Source organism: Colobus angolensis, unplaced genomic scaffold (assembly GCF_000951035.1).
Source record: "Colobus angolensis palliatus isolate OR3802 unplaced genomic scaffold, Cang.pa_1.0 Scaffold82, whole genome shotgun sequence".
In the NCBI taxonomy this organism is placed as follows: domain Eukaryota; kingdom Metazoa; phylum Chordata; class Mammalia; order Primates; family Cercopithecidae; genus Colobus; species Colobus angolensis.
In genome coordinates this window covers 3,580,456-3,600,258 of record NW_012122043.1, presented here as the reverse complement: position 1 = coordinate 3,600,258, position 19,803 = coordinate 3,580,456, and the positions used below count along the sequence as shown (strand labels likewise).

The 19,803-nt window shown below is 49.0% G+C and overlaps 1 long non-coding RNA gene across 1 annotated transcript in view; it reads right to left on the bottom strand.

Annotated features, from left to right (window-relative positions):
- Positions 1 to 9,038: 9,038 nt before the first annotated feature.
- LOC105502901 overlaps positions 9,039 to 19,803 on the bottom strand; it is a 43,122-nt gene continuing 32,357 nt past the window's right edge. The window contains exon 3 of the long non-coding RNA XR_001000418.1: positions 9,039 to 10,549. This is a non-coding gene — a long non-coding RNA (uncharacterized LOC105502901). The remainder of the gene's footprint in view (positions 10,550 to 19,803) is intronic.

Here is a 19,803-nt window from a genome sequence, read left to right as displayed (position 1 = left end):
CATCCATTCACTCATCCATTCTCTCATCCATTCACTCATCCATTCTCTCATCCATTCACTCATCCATTCTCTCATCCATTCACTCATCCATTCTCCCATCCATTCACTCATCCATTCTCTCATCCATTCACTCATCCATTCTCTCATCCATTCACTCATCCATTCTCTCATCCATTCTCTCATCCATTCATTCATCCATTCTCTCATCCATTCACTCATCTATTCACTCATCCACTCACTCATCCACTCATCCGCTCACTCATCTGTTCACTCATTCATTCACTCATCCATTCACTCATTCATTCACTCATTCATTCACTCATCCATTCACTCATTCATTGGCACAACCACTTTTCTGACGCCTTTACTGTATGCTTAGTTCTGCAGGGGCTTTAGAGGTCACCCACCTCTGAGCATACAGCAAATATCCTGTGGACAGCTTCTGGCCTAGGGTTGTTGGTTAAGTTAGACTGTATTAGAAATAAAACAAAAATATGTATGTTAAGTCTCAGATTAGTAAAGGATGCAATTACAAAGCAGGACAAGAGTAGAATCTCTTCTTATCAGAAGGAAGAAAATCATGATGTAAAGAGTGTATTATTCATTTATTTATTTAACAAATATCTGTTTCCTGCCTGTGATTTTCAAGGCCCACGTTTGGGCTTTGTAAGAAACACAAGTGTAGAGTATGGATTGTGTTCACCAAGACAGTGTGTGCACACACGTGTCTGCACACATCTCTGTGTGCATGTGTGTGTGCACACATGTCTGCACACATCTCTGCATGTGTGTGTGTGCACGGAGTGTGTACATGTGCGTGTGTATGCATGTCTGCACACATCTCTGTGTGCGTGTATGTGTGTGCACGGAGTGTGTATGTGTGCGTGTGTATGCATGTCTGTGCACGCATCTCTGTGTGCATGTGCATGAGTGTGTGTGCATGAGTGTGTATGCATGTGTGTGTGTGCATGAGTGTGTGTGTGTGCAGCCAAGCACAGATGTGCATTCAGGTGCAGGAGAGGGACAAGTCGCTCCAGAGTCCCATGACGTATCAGCTGGGTGCTGGGCCAGGCTCTTCACATGCATTGTCCCATTGACTCAGAGAGTCTGTCTCCTCTGTCTTTTTGGTGAGGAAACCGATGCACAGAGAGGTTAAGAAACTCCCTGTGGTCACTCAGCAAGTGACTAGCAGAGCCTGGATGCAGCTGGACTTCTCTCATCGTGTGTGTCTGTAAAGAATTCGGGCTAGGTGCAGTGGCTCATGCCTGTAATCCCAGCACTTTGGGAGGCCAAAGTGGGTGGATCACCTGAGGTCAGGAGTTCAAGACCAGCCTGACCAATATGGTGAAACCGTATCTCTACTAAAAATACAAAAATTAGCTGGGCTGTGGTGGCATGTGCCTATAATTCCAGCTACTCAGGAGGCTGAGGGAGAATTGCTTGAACCCAGGAGGCAGAGGTTGCAGTGAGCCAAGATTGTGCCAATGAGCCAAGATTGTGCCATTGCACTCCAGCTTGGGTGAGAGAGGGAGACCCTGTGCCAAAAAAAAAAAAAAAAAAAAAAAAGAATTCAGTGTGCACCATTTCATTACAGTGAGTGCCACAAAGGGGTGCGATGCAGTGCCATGGTGCCATGCAGCTCAGGGTGGAGACAGGGACGCGGATGGTCTGGATGGGGTGTCTTGTAGGTCTTCTCAGTGGTCCTTCTCTGGGCCTGCTCGGATGGGAGGGCCGTTTCCAAGTGCAGGGGACTCTGGGCTGAGGTGGCAGAGGCCAGGCTGGGCTTTGTAGACATATGTCCTGAGGCCAGGGCTTGCTTGGATTTCTATGGCTGTTTCCAAGCGCAGAGGCCCCTGGGCTGAGTGGCAGACCCTCTCCCCACCCCCACAGCAGAGCTGTGCAAATGCATGGCCCACACAGGAGCCCGGCCTATCCTGTGACTTGGCACTCAGGGTGGGAGGCAGGCTGTGTGCGCCTGGCCCTGACCCTCCCGCCCAGGTGCTGGGTGAGGGCAAAGCACACATCCTGTGAAGGTGGGGCTGCTGGGAGCCACGAGCTCCACTGGCCCATCAGACTTTATTTACGAAACACAAATTCAAAGAAAATTATGAAGAATCTCAAGACAGTGACCACAGAACTGTGGCCACCATATGCGGCGCCCTTTCCGAGCATGGGCACTGTGGGGCTGTGTGGTCACCCACCCAGGCAGCTGGCTCTATGGCTGAGGCGTGGACACAGTGCCCTGGAACTCAGGCCATTGGTGTGGCTCGAGTGCGCTCAGGTCTTGAACCTGGAGAGGTGACCGCTGAGGCCCTCCACCGAGGCAAGCGTCTGTCACTGGCCTGAAGTAAGGCCCCCCATCAAAGGAAGCCTAGAGAGAAGCAACTTCTCTAAAATACCTGGGTTTACCTACTGGACCATTTTATTTTGCTATTCTATCCTTTTACGACCTTTACAAAACCACTTTTGCAAAACTGTAGACAGAGTGCAAATTCTAGACTGAGGGAGGGGTGGATTGAGGAGCAGATTGCCCTCTGTGTCCACAGATCTTCGTGCTATTCTGTATCTGCCGGGAGTGGGAAAAGCTTGGAGGCTGCCACCCCTGGGGATCAGATATTTATGTGACAGAGGAACCCTCCTGCTAACCCTGCTGTATTTAAAATCCCAAGAAAGAGCAGTCCCAAAGGGAGTCCCGCTGGGCCCTGGGACCTGCACGGATCACAAAGCTGCCTAAAAGAAAACGTCTGGGGTGTGCCTAGCTCCAGGAGGAAAATGGCCAAGGGCGCGCAGCAGACCGTCGATGGGAAACACCTGTCCTCGGGGCTCCGGGGGCTGGCCAGGCATTGTTCTCTATTTGCATGTTTTTCCTTTCAGCTCATTCAAACTCAATATAGTGGTGAAATTAAGTACATCATCAACCTAAAGCTACCAAACCAAATACATAAATGGAAGGATTTGAAAAATCTGTAATAGCTGGGGTGAGGCTGGCCTCGGGCCAGCTGGGCTGCCCGGACAATGGAGGCAGTGTGAGCGCTTGGGCCACAGCAGGGGGGCGAGTTTCCACCCTGGGGTGGCCTGGGGATCTGATCCAGCCTGAGGAAGGGCTTGGGTGGAGCCCCGAGGGGGCTGGAGGGCTGCCGGGGTGGGGAGGGCTCTAACCTGCAGACGTGAGCCCCCAAAGCCGGCTGTCATCAGGCGGGCTGTGGGGGGAGCCGTGCTGTGTGGGAAGCAGGGGCGGTGGGATCCAGAGGGGGAAGGTGTGGAAATTTGACACAAACGCAAATGTTTTACCTTCTAAATCACCTTGGTCTTGCAGTTGAAATTCTCCCTGAACTTCCCACCCCAAATGTCTCATGGAGGGGGAATCCGGGCAGCTTCTCGCTTTCCAAAGTCACAAGTCATAATTCTTTCTTCTTGCTGCAGCCGGTGCAGGCTGAGTTCTGAGTGTGCTGCTGAGATGGCGTGAAAATCTCCGAGAATATCTGGGGACCTTGCACCTCCACCCCTGCCCAGACCCCGCAGTGACTGGGTGGACTTTCCAAGGCGGTTCCGTTTGGGGTTCTGCACTCCTAAGGAACTCTGTTAGCCAGGAGGGCCCAAGGCCCCTGCACCCTCAGATGTGATTCACTGACCCCCTTCAGCTTAAAATGACTTTTGAGAGCCCGAGACCAGGTAGTGTGTTGACCGAGGCCACACTGAGCGCCCCTCACATCTGCCTTCTGTGCAATGCCTGTACGCGCTGGTCACTGTGGCTTCCAAGGAGCTGGCCTCCCGCTGCTGCCAGGTGTCCCAGATGCCTGGACACTCCTGGTGGACTCCGGGACTCGGACACGTGACCCTGCTTGGCACCCAGAGCCACCCCTGGACTCAGGAGCCGGAACCACCCACAGGCACAGCCCAGCCTGTATCTTGGTTCCTGCTTGGTTCCCAGGCCCCTTAGTGCCCCAAGGCAGCTGCAGGAAGGTGCTACCCAAAGGCCACGTTGCTTCCCAGGGTTGCAGCCACAAATGACCACACAGCCAGTGGCTTAAAACAACACTCATTTTCTCTCTTACGCTTCTGGGGTCGGGAGTCCACAGTGGATCCTTCTGGGGGTCCTAAGGGGAAAATATATTTCTTTGTCTTTTCTGACGTCTGCAGATGCCTTGTGTTCCTTCATCCGTGGCTCTCCCACTCCTGAGTCACTCTAACCTCTGGCTTCTGTTGCCACATCACCAACAGCAGGGCTGCGGTGGGCTGTGTGGCCACCTCCGAAGATATTCTCACCCTGATCCCTGGACCCTGTGACCATGACTTTAGATGGCAAAAGGATGTCTTAGTCCAGTGGTCTCCAACCTTTTTGGCACTGGGGACCAGGTTCATGGAAGACATTTTTTCCATAGACCTGAGGGGAGCGGGGATGTTTTGGGATGAAACTGTTCCACCTCAGATCATCAGGCATTAGATTCTCATAAGGAGCAGGCAACCTAGATCCCGCACATGTGCGGTTCACAATGGGGTTCATGCTCCGATAAGAATCTAACGATCTGACAGGAGGTGGAGCTCAGGCAGCTCAGGTGGTGATGCTCGCTCACCTCTTGCTGTGTGGCCTGGTTCCTAACAGGCCATAGTCGGGTACCGGTCCACGGTGGGGGGTTGGGGACCTCTTAGTCCGTTCTGGCTGCCATAACAAAACACTGTAGATTGAGTGGCTTAGAAACAACAGAAATGTATTTCTCATGGTTCTGGAGCCTGGCAGGTCTAAGATCAAGGCGCTGGCAGAGGCAGTGTCCGGAGAGGACCCCAATTCTGCTTTGCAGGCTAGTTACACACCTTCTCACTGTGTCCTCACACGGTGGAAGGGCCAGTGCAGTGCTCTGGGGCCCCCTTAATGAGGCTCTAATCCCATCCGTGGGGTTCCACGCTTGCAACTTCATCACCTCCCAGAGTCTCGCCTCCTAACTCCATCACATTGGGAGTTTATGTTTCAACACATGAATTCTGGGAGGACACAGACAGTGGAATCATAGCGAGGGTCTTTGCAGATGTGATTGAGTCAAGGATTCTGGGATGGGGAGATCATCCCGTGGAGGCCCTCCAGGCTGGGACAGGCAGCGCAACGCATTCTCCTTCGGAGCCTTCACGAGGATCCAGCCCTGCTGGCAACTTGATTGTAGCCCAGCGAGACTGATTTTTTTATTTCTGAGCTTCAGATTGTAAGAAAATAAGTTCCTATTGTTTTAAGCCACTAAACTGTGGTAATTTGTTACAGCAGCGAAAAGAAACTGGAACAAGTGGCCTCAGCCTTCCACATAGGAGGAACTTAGGGAGGCTGCTGCGGTTTTAGCCTGAAGCTGCCAGTACTTACAAATGATTTTCACTGCGAATCTGTGTGATTTAGGGCGCTAGGGCTGTGTGTGTGTGAGATGAAGGTCCAGGGCTAATGCCCTCCCCAGTGCAATTGCCAACACCCACCCCCAGGCGTTTGCACTTTCCTGCCAAGGCATATATTAAATCATAGCCATTGCTGAAAAGGCTCAATCCTTATCCTGGCTCTCACTCCACACCTACCTACATTTTTGAAAACTTTATTTCTTTAAACATTTGCTTGTTCTTTTAATCAGTTATACATGCAGAGAATTTAAAGGCAAAACAGCAGCCCTTCCACAGGGATGTCCTACAGTTCCTTCTCCGGGGGCAAACGCTTTTAGTCTTTCAGCCAGTTATTTTCATGTTTACCTGGATATCTTAGAATAACATGTTCATGTTGCCACTTCTGATTTTTCACCTTGGGCATCGTCTGTTGGCTTCCTTCAGGGCGAGCTCCAGTTTTCTCTTCACCCTTGACCCACATTCTGTCCTCTGCTCTCTGTCTGTCTCTTTGTGTGTCTCTTTCTTTTTTTCTTTCTTCTTCTTTTTTTTTGAGATGGAGCTGTGCTCTCATTGCCCAGGCTGGAGTGCAGTGGCGCAATCTCGGCTCACTGCAACCTCCACCTCCTGGCTTTAAGCAATTCTCCTGCCTCATTCAACCTCCCAAGTAGCTGGGATTACAGACGCGTGCCACTACACCTGGCTAATTTTTGTATTTTTAGTAGCGACGGGGTTTCACCATGTTGGCCAGGCTGTCTTGAACTCCTGACCTCAGGTGATCTGCCTGCTTCAGCCTCCCAAAGTGCCAGGATTACTGGCATGAGTCACCATGCCCGGCCACTCAGTGTGTCTCTTTCTAACACATACACACACATGCACCCATACAGACACACACACACACCCCATCCCTCCATTTTTCCAGCAGCATCTCACCATTTCACCAAGATGAATAGTTAGTGTTTACTGTTCACAGCCAAGCCATTAGAATATTACTACTTCTCCTTACCTGAACAACTTTTTGTTTTCTCTGGAGTTAATTATGTTTTCATTTGCATTGTTTTTATGTGTTTATCACCACAACAAACCCAGCCTCTCCCGTAATTGTATAAATGTCCTTACAAACCATGTCTCTGCTTCCTCTTCCTGAAGAGTACACTGCTGATGCCACGGACCCTGCTCCAGGGAAGGAGGCTGTTGGGTGGTGGTCTTGGCTGGGGATGGCCCTGCCCCCTGCAGCCTCTCTGCTGCTGGCTGGGGCTGAGTGGTCTCCATTCCGCCTCCCAAGTTCCCTCTCTGCTGGTTGACCTGTTGGCTCTTTGGCAGCGCCTATCCTCCAGGAACCTCTTGAGAAAGGATGCATAGGTGGTGACTTGGGCAGATCTTACAGTTCTGAAAATATCTTTCTTTTCTACAGTTTGGGCTTAGAGTTCCAGATCGGAGATCATTTCCCTTGGAATTCTGCAGGCACTGCTCCTTGGTTTCTGGCTTTTGTTTTTCTTTTTTTGAGACAGAATCTCACTCGGTCGTTCAGGTTGGAGCACAGTGGTGCAGTCTTGGCTCACTGCAACCTCCACCTCCCAGGTTCAAGTAATTCTCATGCCTCAGCCTCCCAAGTAGCTGGGATTACAAGGGCCCACCACCACGCCTGGCTAATTTTTTTTTGTATTTTTTTTTTTTTTTAGTAGAGATAGGGATTTGCCATGTTGCCCAGGCTGGTCTCAAACTCCTAAGCTCAGGCAATCCACGTGCCTCAGCCTCTCAAAGTGCTAGGATTGCAAGTATGAGTCACCGTGCCTGGCTGGTTTCTGGCTTCTGAGGTTGTGTTTGAGAGGTCCCAGTATCTTCCCAGTTCTCCATCCATTGTGAAACCTCCTTGTTTTTCTTAGGAAACTTGTAGGAGCTTGTGTTTGCACCCAGGGACCTGAATTGCCACAGGACGAGTGTCTGAGTGGGTCTCTTTGCACGCCACCCACAGGGCATCACTGAGCCCTTTGATGCTGAAAAAAATGCCTCGGCTTTTCTTCCAGCTTTGTCTTTCCTGTAACTTGCTCCTGGCCCCGCTTTTGTTCTCTGTCAGAGCTTTACTCAAAACTGGGGTGCTCTATGGCTGTCTGCTCTCACCTAAGAGAGAGATGGGAGAAACACATGTATAAGCTGTGTGTGTGTGTGTGTCTGTGTGTGTGTGTATCTGTGTGTGTGTGTGTGTCTGTGTGTGTGTCTCTGTGTGTGTGTGTGTGTGTCTGTGTGTGTGTGTGTGTGTGTGTTGGGTAGAGGTAAAATTGCCAGATTTAACAATGACAAAAATTACAGAAAGCCCAATTATATCTGGATTTTTTTTTAGTATAAGTATGTTCTAAATATTACATGGGGCATACTTATACTAAGAAATGATTTGTTGTTGATCTAAAATCCACATTTATCTGGGTCCTGTATTTGCCCTGGCCACCCTAGGTAGGGGTGCTGTTCTGGGTGGGGTGTTAGAGCAGCGCCTGGGGCTGGAGGGCTGCGGCTGTAGCCACATCTTTAGGTCTTTCTATATTGGAGGGGCGAGTCTGACCCAGCCCTGGGGAGCCCGCTGGATTGGAGGTGCGGGTCTGTGCACAGTGTGTGTAAGATCTGTTTACTCTGCTCACCCTGTCCGCTGACCCTCAGGGTCACCCTCTCCAGGGAATGACACAGCTGGTCTTCTGCTTGGACACAGTCAGGACAGAGCGAGCCTGAAGCGCCTTACACAGGCCTCTGACCACCTCTCTGCGTGGCCTCCTTCCTGACCTCCAGAGGCAGTGAAGCCACTCGCGCCTGCACCTCCCAGGCCTCCCCCAGGTAGCCGGGCCACTTCTGGGCCGCGTGGGCTCCTGGCTGAGGAGTCAGCTTTCTTGAATCTGCTGGGAGTTCCCCTTGTGCAACCCCGGTTGCTGCAGCCTCTCCTGGCTTTTCGTCTTTCTGGACTGATGCCATTAAAAGTCCCCTGCTGCTCCCTGCACTGTGCTTCTGGAGCGGGTGATTAAATGCTTTTGTTCCTTCCACCGTCTTCTGCAGGAGCCCACCCTGGTTTCATCCCTAAGCTGGCTCTTCCCAGAGTGTGTTTCATCAGCTGCATCTCTGAACTGCAGTAACCGCAGCCATGTTGAGGCACTTCCCTCAGCCACCCTGGAGGTAGGACCCAGGTCCCCAGTTTTTACGTGAGAAAGTGGCTTCAGTGAGTCCGTGGCTTCAGTCACACCCCGAGGTCCCACAGTGAGGGAGTGGGTGCAGGGCCCCTGCACTTGACCTCTGACCTGCCGCCCCTCTGAGGGTCTCTGTTAGTTCACTCTTGTTGGGGCAGTTGGTTCTGCTCAGTTTCTGCTAACAGAGCTGGGTGGGCCTGCCCAGTGCCGGCTTTGCGGCTTGCTTGCTGGGGCAGGTGATGGAGAGCGAGCACCCATTTAACCTACTAGAAAGGGGTCTCTGGAGGTGGGCGCCTCAGGGGGTGGAGAGAGGCAGGGGCTGTGCCCACCCTCCACCTCCCGGCCACCCCAGGACCTTCTCTGCCACGGCCTGCTGAAGTGGGGGTCAGCACAGAAGATTCCGGAAGGTCTCCTCACTTGGCTGCCCTCCCTCGGGTGTTTTTTCATCTTGATTTCTTTTGGGAGGAGTCTAGATGCTTTTACTTTTTAAATAAGCCTTGTATCTTCTCACTCTTTAAACACCACAAAACGGGTGGCATTATTAAAATAGAAAAAACCTCTGCGAGCTAGAACTGTCCTGTGCGCCACGGAGCAGACTGACTCCAAAAGTGGAGCAGGTGTTTTTATGTTGTGCACGCGTAGTAGAAATAGACTGAGCGATCTGAATAAGCCCGAGTGCCCCTTTGCTCCCATATCTGTGTCTAATGCTGACAGTTTTGTGGAAAAGCTGTTTCTACGATTCTGAAGTACCTACACCCCTCCCCTGTGTAAAATTTAATCACATCTTATTGCATCCGGCATTAACACTCATAGTTTATTGAGGAGTTTTCTCTGGGGCTTGCTGAGCGTGGGGTTGTGAAGTGAGGCCTGGGTGCCCGGGAGGAGGTGGTGTGTAAGTGCAGACACTCTACGCAGGGAATGAAACCCCCCCGAGTTCCGGGAACACACCAGCTCCCAGCCTCAAGGTTCCCATCTGGAGGGTCTCACCTCCCATGGTAACAGCATCGTTTTCCCAGCTTGAAGAGTGAGATGTGGGACTTGGAGCTGGCCTTTCCTGTCCCCCCCGCTGTGGGAGGCCTCCGTGGAGGTGTGTGTGAGCTGCTCCCGGAGCTCCTGGGATCAAGCCCCGGGGGATGTGCTCAGGCCCAGTGGGGGCAAGTCCGCAGGGCCACGTTCAGACATGACAGCACTGGGAAGGGCCACACCATGCATGGCCGCATGGGGCAGAACACCCCCGAGAGGCCACCTGGGGTTGGCTGGCAGATGGTTCCACACTCCATTCTCATCAACACCTCTCAGGGGAAGGCTGGGCCCTGGGAGCGGCTCTTGCAGGGAGGAGGGCCTCTGGCACACTGTGAGGGACAAACAGTGAAGTGGCTGCACCTGCGACGTCAGACGGGCCCTCCCCAGAGGAGTGGCCAGGACCCCTGCCCGGTGTCCCGCGGCAGTGGTGAGGGCAGGCCTGGGTGTCCAGGAGCAGGAGACGTGGGACAGAGGAGCCCTCAATGAGACCCGTGTTCTCTTCCGTTCGAGCAAGACCCCAGGCAGCGGCGTGGAGGTCGGTGAAGCTGGGCAGTCGCTTCCGTCCGGAGCTGGGAGGCATGGGGGGCCCTGTGTGGATTGGGAGCGTGACGGCCCTGTCTGGAGCTGGGAGGCGGGGGGCCCCTCCGAGGGTCGGGAGTGTAATGACCCTGTCTGGAACTGGGCAGGCCCCGATCCCTGGCACTTCTGGGCTTAGAGGATGCCTTGGCTGCTTCAGGGGTTGGCCTCAGCTACGCTTCTGGCCATACTGGGAGTGAGGCAGTCTTGCGGGGCTGGCTCAGGAGCCCTGCCTGATGTGCTGTGATCATCTTGGGGACAGTCTTCTCAGCCGGGTTTGGGTGTTGGGTGCCAGGCGCTGGACTCCACCGGGCAGCACAGGGGACACAGCTTCTAGGTCCAGGCTGCTGCTCGCAGGTGAGGCGGCTAGAATGGTGGCCCTGAGAGTGATGTGCATCCGGAGCATGAGGATGTGACCTCGTGGGCAAAAGGGTCTGCACAGATAAAATTAAGGATCTTAAGATAATCTTGGATGAAGGTGAGCCCTGAATCCGATGGCAAATGTCCTTGTAAGAGACAGAAGAGGACAGACACAGACACGAGGAGAAGGCGATGTGGAGACAATGCCGGGTGTGGGAAAGATGGGGCCACATCCAGGAGTGCTGGCAGCCCCCAGGACCGGAAGAGGAAGGAGACCCCTCGCCGGGAGGCGCACCCTGTCCGCAGCTGGGCTCTCACCTGCAAACCCGCAGTCATCCCCAGGCCAGGGACCACTTCTGGGGAACCCAATTCGCGACAGGCTGTAACTGGGCTTAGGGCTGGAACCACGCTGCGGAAGGTAGGGTGGGCTTCTGACCACTGGCTGAAGTGGTCTGCCTGATGGTTGGGCGAGGCCCATCATTCTACTGACGCACAGACGCCCATCCCCGCCTTGTGCCAAGCCCTGCACTTTCGCGTCTGGAGCTGCTCTCATCCCACTGTGGCTGCTCGCTGGGGGCAGTGAAGGTGCTGGAGGAGAACAGCACCCGGTGAGGGATGATGTCATTGCAAAGTTTCATGTGGGCAGACGACTTTTTCTTTCAATCTGCCGTACATTTTGCTCACTCTTTCACTTTCAGCGTTTCTGAGTTTTTTTGCTTGTTTTGTTTTAGGGCAGGAATCAACAATGTTTTCTGTAAAGGAACAGATAGTGAATACTCTAGGCCTTGTGAGCCATTCGGTCCTTGACACACATACTCAACTCTGCTGTATTGTGAGAAAGCCACAGCGGGTGTGGCTGTGTTCCAATGAAACTTTATTTACACAGGCAGGAAGTGAGGCTGGATTTGGACCAAAGGCAGTTTGCTGAGCCTTGTTGAAGGGCTGTAATTTTTATTTTTATTTTTATTTCTTTTATTTTTTTTTTTGAGACAGAGTCTCGCTCTTGTCACCCAGGCTGGAGTGCAGTGGTGCGATCTCAGCTCACTGCAACTTCTGCCTCCCTGGTTCAAGCGATTCTCCTGCCTCAGCCTCCCTAGTAGCTGAGATTACAGGTGCCTGCCACTATACCTGTCTAATTTTTGTAGTTTTAGTAGAGATGGGGTTTCACTGTGTTGGCCAGGCTAGTCTTGAACTCCTGACCTCAGGTGATCTGCCCACCTCAGCCTCCCAAAGCGCTGGGATTACCATGCCCGGCAGGGGCTGTAATTTTTAAATCACAGTACTGATTTTCAAGAAGGTTGAATCTGAGCGATTTTTTTCTTTAAAAAGTTTAGTGTGGCAGATTAAAGATGGCCTCAAAGTCTTTGACATTCCTTCTATCAGGAGGTGGGGTCAACTCCCAACTCCCCACAAATCTGGAAAGGTTCTATGATTTTAAAAAAATAATGGCTTTATTGAGATATAATTCACATACATATGTCTAAGCTGATATCTCATACAACTTAGCCTGCTGTGGTCTGAATGTCTGTCTGTCCCCGAAATTAGTATATTGAAAACCTGATCACCAAGGTAATGGTGTTAGGGGTGGAGTCTTTGGGAGGTGATTAGGTGAATGGGACTAGTACCCCTTTAAAAGAGGCCCCAGAGAGCTGCTTCTTCCTCTTTTCCACCATGTGGGGGCGCAGCTAGAAGGTGCTGTGTATCAACCAGAAAGTGGGCCCCTAGCAGACACTGAGTTTACCAGTGCCTTGATTTTGCACTTCCCAGAACTGGAAGAAATAAATTTCTGTTGTTTTCAAGCTACCCAGTTGTTGGTATTTTGGTATAGCAGCTTGAACAGACGAAGATGCACCCCTTTAAATAATACAATTACGTGTTTTTTGTACATTTACAGAGTTGTGCAACTGTCATCATGGTTCATTTTCAAACATTTTGATCCTCCTTATGAGAGACAGGACTAGCTGGATTTCCTAGGCCAACTAAGAATCCCTAAGCATAGCTGGGAAGGTGACCTTTAAACGCAGGGCTTGCAACTTAGCTCACACTTGGCCAATCAGGTAGTAAAGAGAGCTCACTAAAATGCTAATTAGGCAAAAGCAGGAGGTAAAGAAATAGCCAGTCATCTATTGCCTGAAAGCACAGGGGTCGGAACAGTGATCGGGATATAAACCCATGCATTCAAGCAGGCAACGGCAACCTGCTTTGGGTCCCCGCCCTTTGTATGGGAGCTCTGTTTTCACTCTATTAAATCTCGCAACTGCACACTCTTCTGGTCCGTGTTTGTTACGGCTCGAGCTGAGCTTTCGCTCGCTGTCCACCACTGCTGTTTGCCGCCTTCGCAGACCCGCTGCCGACTTCCACCCCTCTGGGTCCAGCAGGGTGTCCGCTGTGCTTCTGACCCAGCAAGGCACCCATTGCCGCTCCTGATCAGGCTAAAGGCTCGCCGTTGTTCCTGCATGGCTAAATGCCTAGGTTTGTCCTAATCGAGCTGAACACTAGTCACTGGGTTCCATGGTTCTCTTCCGTGACCCACGGCTTCTGATAGAGCTATAACACTCACCACATGGTCCAAGATTCCATTCCTTGGAATCCGTGAGGCCAAGAACTCCAGGTTAGCGAACAAGAGGCTTGCCACCATCTTGGAAGCAGCCCGCCACCATCTTGGGAGCTCTAAGAACAAGGACCACTCCCACCCCCAACACTTAGTTACCACCTCCTTAGCTTCACCCTTCCCCACGGTCTTAGGCAACCACGAATTTACTTTCTACTTTCTGTCTCCATAGATTTCCCTGTTTTGAACCTTTTATGTGAATGAAATTATGTAATATACAGACTTCTGCGTCTGGCTTTTTCCACTCAGTATAATGTGTTGAAGGTTCATCCATGTTGTAGCATGTATCAATACTTCATTCTTTTTTATGGTGGAATAATACTCCGTTGTATGGACAGACCACATTTGGTTTATCCATTTGTCAGCTAACATTTGGATTTCTAGAAATCTTTGTGGGTGTGAAGTGGTATCTCCTTGTGGTTTTGATTTGTGTTTCCCTGACAAGTGATACCGAATATCTGTTCATGTGCTTACATGGCCATTTGTATCTCTGGTTTGGAGAAATGTCTATTTAATCTTCGTAACTTATTTTAAAATTGGGTTATTTGTCTTTATTACTGAGTTAGAAGGGTATGTATTCTGAATACAAGTCTTTTATCAGACATATTATTTGTAAGTATTTTCTCCAGTTCACTGAATTATTTTTACTTTCTTAATAGTGTCCTTTGAAGCACAAAAGGTATCATTTTTGATGATATGAGGGAGAAAACATCAAGGCTTTCACAATCAAGTACAAACTTAGCTGTAAGTTTTTTGTAGATGCACTTTATTAAGTGAGGAAGTTCTCTTCTGCTTTCTAGTTTGCTGAGTGTTTTTTTATCGTGAAAATGTGTTGAATTTTGTCAAAAGCTTTTTCTGGTTCTATTGAGAATAGTATATGACTTTTGTTTTTTATTTTATTGATATGATGTATTATATTCATTTATTTTCAGATGTTGAACCAAGCTTGCATTTCTGGGACGAAACCCACTTGGCCATGGGTGTATGTATAACTCTTTTTATATGTTGCAGATTTAGTTTGCTAGTATGTTGCTGAGAATTTTTTTGTTTATATTCGTATGAGATATTGGTCTGTAGTTTTCTTTTCTTGTAATGTCTTTTCTGGTTTTGGCATCAGGTTAATAGTGACCTCATAAAATGGGTTAAGAAACGTTCCTGTGGTTTTTCTATTTTTTGGAAGAGTCGTGAAGAATTCATATTAATTTTTTAAATGTTTGGCAAAATTCAGTGATAAAGCTTGGGTGGGCCTGGACTTTTCTTTCTGGGTAATTTTTGCATTACTAGTTCCATCTCTTCACTTGTTATAAGTCTATTCATGTTGTCTTCTTGAGTCAGCTCCAGCAGTTTGTGTCTTTCCAGGGATTTGTCCATTTCATCTAAGTTATACAATTTCTTGGTATATAATTGTTCATGGTGTTCCTTTACAACACTTTCTATTTCTTCAGGGTTGTTAGTTATGTTCCCATTTTCACTTCTGATTCTAGACATTTGAGTCATTCCTCTTTTTTCTTAGTCTAGCTAAAGGTTGGTCAGCTTTATTGACCTTTTCAAAGAACCAGCTTTTGGGTTTCATTGGTTTTCCCCATTGGTTTTTCTATTCCCTGTTTCTCTTATTTCTGCTCTAATCTTTATTATTTCCTTCCTTCTGCTTGTTTTCAATTGAGTTGGCTCTTATTTTTCTTATTTTCTTGGGGATTATCTACCACTGGGGTTTGCAAGTGGAAGGTTAGGTTATTGATTTCAGATCTTTGTTCTTTTGTGATCTAGCATTTATAGTTAGACATTTCCCTCTAAGTACTGCTTTAGCTGTGTCCCATAAGTTTTGGTATGTTGTGTTTTTTTTTCACTCACTTCAAAGTATTTTCTAGTTTCCCTTGTGATTTTTTCTTTGACCCATTGGTTATTTAGGAGTGCATTGTTTATTTTCTTCAACTGGTTTCCTCTAGAGCATTGCAGCCTTTCCTGACTTCTGAGTGACTTTTTTCTTGTGAAAGGTAAGTGTGGCAGATTAAAGATGGCCACAACTTCTTTGACAGTCCTCTCTTCAAGAGTTGGGGTCTATGGTTCCCTTCCCTCAGAATTTAGATAGGCTTTATGACTGTTTTGATCAGTGAAATGCAGGATACTTGATACTGCATGACTTCTAAGGCTAGATTGAAGAAACTTTGGTGCTTTTGCTTTGGTATCTGGGTGCTCACTTGAAAAGGGATGAGGGTAGGCAGCCATTATGTGAGAAGTCCAGCTACCTTGAGGCCACAATTCTATGATGAACCCAAGCTAGCCATGTCAAGAAGCCACTTGGAGGGAGAGAGAGAGAGAGAGGAAGAGGGAGAGAGAGAGAAAGTGCGGTCCAGCTCCTAGCTGTTCCACCCATACCATCCCAGGTGCTAGGATCACTAGACCGGCAGTAAAAGAAGTCACCTTGGTAATTTCTCTCACATCAAAGCTCTTGCTTCATCTAAACATCCATCCAGAGCAACAGGACTGGGAGACTCGTCGGGAAAGAACTGCATTGTTGGAGGTTCAGGAAGGACTGATGTAAACCAGTCAACTCTTTCCCCAGAATCCTGCTGGATATCATGGAATTAAATACCCTCTTAGACTCAGAAGGTTTAAATGGGAACATAAACAGTTCATCCTACATACTTGATGGGATAATGGTTAGCTTCTTTTAAAAATGCACCAAATCTGCAGAGGTTACTGAGAATCCCCAGAGGATGCCATGTCAAGAAGAATCAAGGCCCACACATGTGGTGCCAGTTGAGCTGTCCCTGCTATCTCCTATAAGTAGGACAGAGACAAGCTTTCTTGTCTGTGCCTGCCCTGACTCCTAACCTGCAGAATTGTGAGCATAAATAAAATGGCTTTTATATTGCTAAGTTTTAAGGTGGGTTGTTACCCAGCAAATAGAAACTGGAATAGTGTATTTGTCCCATTTATATTTATTGTTATAATTATCAATTGACTTCAGTTTCAGGTGCTTCAGTTTCTTCATGTGTAAAATGGAAATAAGGCTATTCAATTTAAGGATTAGGTAAGATAATATATATATATACAGTACTTAACATGTATTTATATGATTATATAAACATATTTATATAACTATGTGTTTTTTGTGTATATATATACATATATACATATATAAGGTACTTACAAAGTTAGTCAGATGAAAAAGATACCTACATGTCTACATTTTCAAATGTTTTTTTCATTTACTTGAGAATATGGGAACAATTTTTGTCTCAACTTTTGTTTAATATCTTGCCATTTTTTGAAGTGCTCTCTTTATCTGCTTTTTTACTTTGCTGTATTTTCATTTTGAAGTTTTGTATAGCTTAAGGTGCTGGAATTCTTTTATTTACCCATCTTGGAGTGACGGGAGTTTCATATGGGTTTTTCATTTGCCCCAAACCAGAGAGAACAAAAGTCCTTGTCCTGTATGCCTGGGCCCCATGACTCCTTTTGGTTCAGACTTTGTTCTCTGTGCACCCCTACAGCGGGTTTCCTCTTTCCTCCGGAGTATCTGCCATGGGCTGGCGGTTTTTGGTGATTTCAGCATCCTTGACCTTGTCTTTGTCTTTATTTTTGGTGGTAGTGGATCAGAGGGAGTATGTTCTGCGGTGCGATTTGTGTAAGAATGTATGACATGTTGGTAAGTGTGCAGTATTATGCCATTTTTTCTTTCTTTCTTTCACCATCCAGGATGAAACAAAACCCTGCCTCAGTCCTGGAATTTACCAGAGCTCATTAATGGGAAATCTCCTTGGTCCCTTCGAGGGGCAGCTGTGTCTGTTGGCTCAAGCGACGGCACTTCTCTCACATCAAAGCTCTTGCTTCATCTAAGCGTCCGCCCTGCTACGGGGGTGGGAGGCTCATCAGGAAAGAATTCTCGTTTTGTCAGAGGTTCGGGAAGGACTGACGTGAATCAATAGACTGTTTCCTTAGAATCCTGCAGGATTTCAGTGGTTTTCACAGAATTAAATACCATCTTAGACTCAGGGGGTTTAAATGGAAACATACACACTTCGTCCGATGTACTTGATGGGATAGTGGTTAGCTCCTTTTAAAAATGCACCAAACCTACAGAAGCTACTGAGAATCCAGCAGGGGTCATCTCAGTTCCTGGAGAGGGGAGGTGGGAAGCTTGTTTTAATTAGACTTGGACTTGCTGTCATACACATGTCTGCATCTGATTTTCACTCTGAGCACTTCCGCCTCCTCAGGCAAACGGAGGGTCGGAACGCTTGATGTGAGAACACATTTCACACACACGCTGGTGTATTTACTTACAGACACGCACTGCACACACACGCAGACCTACATGCTGTCCTGGGCTCGTCATGTGGGGGGCACATTGCAGCTCCTCCTCCCACTCTGCTCTTTGTGGAGAGCTGGGTCGTCATGCTATTTATTTTTACACAGAGGAATTCATCAATCAAACGTCCAACTTTGAGATCTGGCCTATCAGGAACTATTCCTGCAATGCCAACTCAGCACTTTCATCTCCACCCTTGGCCTCGTTGTGCTATTTAGACAAAGATCCTGTAGCCTTTCTTATCCAGAGGGAGCAAAGGAGAAGTCAGGGTGTTCTTACCGTCCTGCAGGGACCCTGCTGCTTGGGGGTTGGATCTCCTCTCTGGAGGTGCCCCCTCACCCCCTCCCACCCAGGGATTCTGCACTGGCCGTGGTGGTTGGGCCACTGAACCTGGAGGTTCTTGGGAATTATCTACCACTGGAGTCTGTGTTCAGTTTTCAGTGCTGGGTCCCTGGTGACCTGTTGAAAATCAGAGAGCCCCTCCCTGGAGGTTTGTGCACACACTTCCTCACATGCATGCACACACTACTTCTGGTACATGGGCAGTGCTGGTCTGGCTTTGCTGTTAAAGGTGGAGAAGTCAAGGCCCAGGGTGGGTAAGTCAATCTCTTGGTGCTTAGTGATGTGGCCTGGACTGGAAGCCAGCTGGCCAGGCACCTGTACACCCTGCCTTTTGTACACTGGGGCTGCCGTCTCTTAGCCCTGGCTTTCCTTCTTAGCTTGAATGATTCTTTACTTGCTGCTGTTTCAAGAGGCCTGGCTTGGCACCCAGTGAGGGTCGGCTGGGCCCCTGGCAACAGCTTGTGGGGAGGCTGTACTCAGGCCAGGTGCGACTGGTCCCAGGGGTCCCACCCACCGGGGTCCCACCCACCCCACCTCACGCAACTCCTACTCACCTGTGGCCGTGCCGTCTGGGGGCCCAGCCACCGGCAACCTTGGGCCCCAGAGGCGACCCCAGCAGCAGGCACTGCTCTCCCTGTGGGCCTCCTCCTTGGAGCCTGCTCTCTCTCAGTGGAGCTCACAGGGAGATGCACAATTTTAGGCTCTTCTTGGGGGTGAGGCTGTGTACCAGACAGTCATATGGCCTCCTTTAATTCTCATCATAACCACTTGGGGAAATTCAGACTCTGAAAAGCTAAATGATATGGCCAGGTTGGTACAAGTCTAAGTAATATAGCCAGGCCTGGGGCTCTAGAACGCTTGCTCCCCCTTCTCTATTCTGTGTTTGAAAAGACACAAAGCGGGAGTTTGCGTCACATCGCCCTGCGCCCTGATCACAGGGGGAGAAGGGAGTCAGGGTCTCCTTGCCCTGACTCCCAGAGGGAGGTGGAGGGAAGCTTGCCATTCCCCTGAACTTCCTAGCCTGCACAACCATGGGCTAAAGAAACCTCTTTTTTTAAGAATTAAATTACCCAGCCTCAGGTATTCTTTTCTAGCAACACTCAACAGACCATATAGATGGGAAGGCCAATTACGATGGAAACAAACAAACAAGCAAACAAAAGAAGCAAATGGCTTTCTACTAGCAAAACTGTCCGTAAATGAGATGGGCTGACTCAGAGAGTTGCGTGTTCTCTGTCACAGGAAGACCATTTGAGAGGATAGGATGGCAGCAGGGCTTTCAGTGCAGGATAGATAGTGGTGATGATGAGTGATGATGGTTCTGGTAGTGATGGTGATGGTGGTGATAGTGGTGGCGGTGATGGTGATGGTGATGTGGTGGTGACGGTGATGATGGTGGTGATGGTGATGGTGACAGTGATGGTGATGATGGTGTGATGGTGATGATGCTGGTGATGGTGATGGTGACAGTGATGGTGATGATGGTGTGATGGTGATGCTGGTGATGGTGATGGTGATGATAGTGATTGTGGTGGTAGTAATGATGGTGGTAGTGATGGTGGTCATGATAGCGATGATGGTGGTGATGGTGATGGTGACAGTGATGGTGATGGTGATTATGGTGGTGATGGTGGTGGTGATGATATTGGTGGTGGTAATAATGATAGTGGTAGTGATGATGGTGGTCATGATAGTGATGATGGTGGTGATGGTGATGATGGCAGTGATGATGATGGTGATGATGGTGATGGTGACAGTGATGGTGATGGTGATGATGGTGGTGATGGTGATTATGGTGGTGATGATGGTGGTGATGATAGTGATGGTGGTGGTAATAATGATAGTGGTAGTGATGATGGTCATGATAGCGATGATGATGGTGATGGTGATGGTGATGATGTGATGATGGTGATGATGATGGTAATGGTGGTGATGGTGGTGATGGTAATGAAGGTGATAGTGATGGTGATGGTGATTATGGTGGTGGTGATAGTGATGGTGGTGATATGATGGTGATGGTGACAGCGATGGTGATGGTGATAGTGATGTGATGGTGATTA